Source organism: Apium graveolens, chromosome 9 (assembly GCF_009905375.1).
Source record: "Apium graveolens cultivar Ventura chromosome 9, ASM990537v1, whole genome shotgun sequence".
NCBI lineage: Eukaryota > Viridiplantae > Streptophyta > Magnoliopsida > Apiales > Apiaceae > Apium > Apium graveolens.
In genome coordinates this window covers 157,391,550-157,396,201 of record NC_133655.1, presented here as the reverse complement: position 1 = coordinate 157,396,201, position 4,652 = coordinate 157,391,550, and positions in this window count along the sequence as shown.

Sequence of the window (4,652 nt, the reverse complement as noted above, 5' to 3'; positions counted from 1 at the left end):
GACGGATAAGGATTATAGTCCCAACGGATAACTCAATATAGTCCCGACGGATGCTGATTTATTATCCATCGAGTGAGTAGCTTATGTAACAATAAGTCTGTAGCAGATTTCTGCATACACATTGTTTAGATTCCGTAGTAGTACTCAAGTCATGTTGACTTTAACTAGATATGCAGAAGAGGTTGATTAATTGTACATAGATGATGTCTTATAATTCTGCATAAATGAAATGAAGTCAAGTGCCAGATTGCTACCCCACAGATAAACAACAATGTCATTCGACGGATGATCAACAAGACAACCCGACGGATGATCATGAACCCGACGGATAAAGAATTCAAACATCTGTTGACAGTGACAACACAGTCACACGCGTCGAGTGTATGCAAATGGAATGTGGAAGCCTATTCAACTGGGTTTTAAAGAACAAAAAAGCATTGCCCATTTCCATGCTATTATGGAGGTATTTAAAGATGCTGGAATAGATTAATGAAGTAGCATAGTATTAGACTTGATAGTTTTTTTTATTATCTTGTCTTATTGCTTTGTAATCTTGGTGATATATAAACCAAGAAGCAGCAAATAGAACAACTAACTAAGAAACCAAGAGAGAAACATTTATAAGCTATATTCTTAGCATTTCTCTACAATCTTAGTTGTTGAAAATTTGTAAGCAGCTGTGAGCTAATTGCTACACAGAGTTCTCTTGATATATTATATATATCTCTGGTGGATACATTCAAATCCACCAGAAAGTTTTTATAGACTTGTGTTTTTAATTACTTGTGTTTTGATTCATTTCAAGTTATTATTCCGCACTTTGCAAATCAATTCACACTGATATATATATATATATATATATATATATATATATATATTTAAGTTATAACAATCTTATTTGTGAAAAAGTTTCAAGAATTCCATTCAACCCCTCTTCTGTAATTCTTGTTAGATTGTTAAGGGACTAACAATTGGTATCAGAGCAAGCTCTTGATAAACAAAGAGTTTAAAGAACACAACAAAACAGCAAGATGAACAAGAAGGATGTTGGAGTCAAGATTCCTTTTCTGGATAAAGATAATTACTATCACTGGAAGGTAAAGATGAATCTTCATTTATTTTCTCAAGATGAGGCCTATGTAGATTGCATAGAAAGAGGCCCTCATGTACCAATGAGAGCTGCAACTGGAAATGAGCCATCTGTCCCCAAGCCAAGGCTAGAATGGTCTGATCCTGATATTGAACAAGTCAGGAAAGATAAGAAGGCCATGAATATCCTGTTCAATGGAGTGGATGGTGATATGTTTGACAACATCATCAATTGCAAAACTGCCAAGGATGATTGGGGTACAATACAGATCATATGTGATGGAACTGAGCAAGTTAGAGAAAACCAGATGCAGCTACTGATTCAGTAATATGAGCATTTTCATAGTGAAGAAAGTGAGTCTCTCACTGATGTCTTTAGTAGGTTTCAAAAACTACTAAATGCTCTGAAGTTTCATGGAAGGGTCTATCAGACAAAATACTCCAATCTGAAGTTCCTTAAACCTATGACAGTCTCATTGAGAAACTCTCAAGATTACAAGGAGTTTACTTTGGAGAGACTGTATGGCATCCTGAAAACCTATGAGCTTGAAATAGAGCAAGATGAGAGGATAGAGAGAGGAAAGAAGAAAGGAGGTTCCATTGCACTAGTTGCTGAGTTAGAAAAAGAGAAGGAGATGAAGATGGAAGCTGTTGAATCAACTTCAAAGGTCTGTGAAAACAAGGGCAAGGGGCTGGCAGTAGAAAATAAAGATTCTTTGAGCTAAGATGACATGGAGGATATTGATGAACATCTAGAATTTCTTTCTAGAAGATTTGCCAAGCTCAAGTTCAAGAAGAACTTTGGAGCAGCTAAGCCAAATAGAAACATGGTGGATAAATCAAAATTCAAGTGTTTCAAATGTGGCTTGGCAGGGCACTTTGCCAGTGAGTGTAGAAAGTCATATTCCAACAAAAAGAAGTTTGATCCTGTGGATTATAAACAGAAATACTTTGAGCTGCTCAAACAAAAGGAAAGGGCTTTCATTACACAAGAAAATGACTGGGCTGCAGATGGTCTAGATGAGGATGAGGATGTCAACTATGTCAATCTAGCCCTAATGGCCAAGTCTGATGAAACAGAGACACGTTCTTCAAGTAATCAGGTAATCACCACTAACCTTGCACATTTATCTAAAGCTGAGTGTAATGATGCTATAAATGACATGTCTACAGAATTATATCATTTGCGTGTTACACTTAAGTCTCTCACTAAAAAAAATGCTAAAATCAAAGAAAACAATTTGTTTTTAAGTGAGAGGAATAATGTGCTAAAGTCTCAGTTCATTGAATTTGAAAAATTAAGAATTGAGTGCAAAATTGCTAAGGATGAATTAACTGAGTCCTTGAAGAAAGAAGAGATCTTGAAGAAGCAGCTTGAACGTGAACAGGAGGTGATCAAGGCATGGAAAACATCTAGAGATGTTCATGCTCAAATCACCAAAGTTCAAGAGATTGAGTCCTTTTGTGATGCAGCCTGGAAGAAGAACAAGGAGAAGATGGAATCCAATTTGGTGGAAGGATTGCTAACAGATGTAGACTCGACAGATGAAGAGGGTCATCCGTCAGATAGCAAAAAGGGTTATCCGTCAAGTGACATAAATCCTCATCCGTCGACTGTGAGCAAGCCTATGAGTAAAGCCAAGATTATCAAGTTAAATGAGAGATATGGATCAGTTTTCAAGAATTTTGTTCCAGGAGAATCTAGTCAAGTGAAGAAGGAGAAGAAGGCTAATGTTGGTCATATGACTGTCAAGCAATTGAGTTACAGACTTGAAAAGATTGAGGTTAAAATAGAGGCTAAAAAGAAAAATAATAGAAATGGTAAAGTAGGGGTTAACAAACACAATAACTACATACACCTGATAAATATGCTCCTAGAAAAATCTGTGTCAAGTGTTGTAGTGTAAATCATTTATCTGTTAATTGCAAATCTGCCATGCCTACTTCCATAACTGTACCACCTCACTTTCCCACCATGAATGTCATGCCTCATATGCCTATGAATGCTATGTCTACACATAATATGAATGCACAGTTTGCTAATATACCATTTGCACCTAATCCTTATTATGCTGCATTTAGTATGCCACAAATGCCATTTAGCATGCCTTACTAGAATAACATGTTCACTAATAGCATGCCATTCCATGTTAATCATAATATGCATGATAATTCTGATGTAATGAATGGTTTCAAAGGTTCAACTCAAATGACTAAGGATGAATCTGATATCCCCAAGTCAAATGAGATCAAACCTAAGAAACAGAAAAAGAAAGCTAACAAGGCAGGACCTAAGGAATCTTGGGTACCAAAATCAACTTGATTTGATTTTGATGTGTGCAGGGAAACAGAAAGAATCTATGGTACTTGGATAGTGGTTGTTCAAGACACATGACTGGTGATTCTACCATGCTCACAGAGTTCAAGGAGAGAGATGGCCGTAGTATTACTTTTGGAGATGACAACAAGGGTTATACTGTGGGATATGGCTTGATTTCAAAAGACAATGTCATCATTGAGGAAATTGCCTCAGTGGATGGTCTCAAGCATAATTTGTTGAGTATCAGCCAGCTTTGTGATAAAGGTAATTCATTAACCTTCAACTCAGAAGCCTGTGTTGTGACTAATAAGAGCAGCAACAAAGTGGTTCTGTAACACCCCCAGATCCGGGGTCAGGGATCCGGGTCGTCACGGTCTTTCTTTCCACAATATCACTTCACTTAATTAATAATAACTAACCTTATGCTGTGACCCCACACTAACACACACCACAACCCGTTATAGTCTCAGAGATGAAATTGAAATAAGTACAAGTCCTTGAATCCACAATTTAAAAGTTATTACAACCCAAAATGATTACTTGATAAATTTACAGTTAATTGCCATTATCTGCCACAAGTTATAATTATACAATATTTGGTTCCCAAAAGTAGAATGCCTGATCTACCAATAGATCTACCTCTGCAGCTATAGCAGCTACAACATCAACGGGAAGACGCGGGACGCTTCCCACGCGCTTGCGCTGGGTCTGCTTGAGTCTGGCCATCTTTCCTAATTGTTGTTGTGTAATGAAGAAATAAAGCAAGAGTGAGCATTACAGCATGCAAGATAATATATAATGTAAACAATAATGCAAGTATCTCAATGGATAACTTACTAGAATCCTTTATCAAGTGTAAGGTAATTACTTACTAGATATAAGCAGAAACAAGGGATGAAGTTACCAAATACTTCACTATACTTATATCATTTTTAGAAATCTACTTGAACTACTACTGTTCAAAGTATAATAAGTTTCAAAAGGTCATCCCATAGATGAGACCACTAAGTTAAAACTTGAATAGATTCAATCTTTGAAATATTTTTAAAGGAAATAAAGTTACGAGATACTTCATTCAATGGGAACACCATTATAACTGTTTGACCCTGTCAATGCTTTGGCAACCACCCATTCGTAGCCTTTCGATCGAAAAGCTATGGGTAGTGTTGCAGAATTATCCAACTGGATGATGAACTCATTACAGGAGTTTGTCGCGCCAAGAAGACCACTTACGATGATCAGT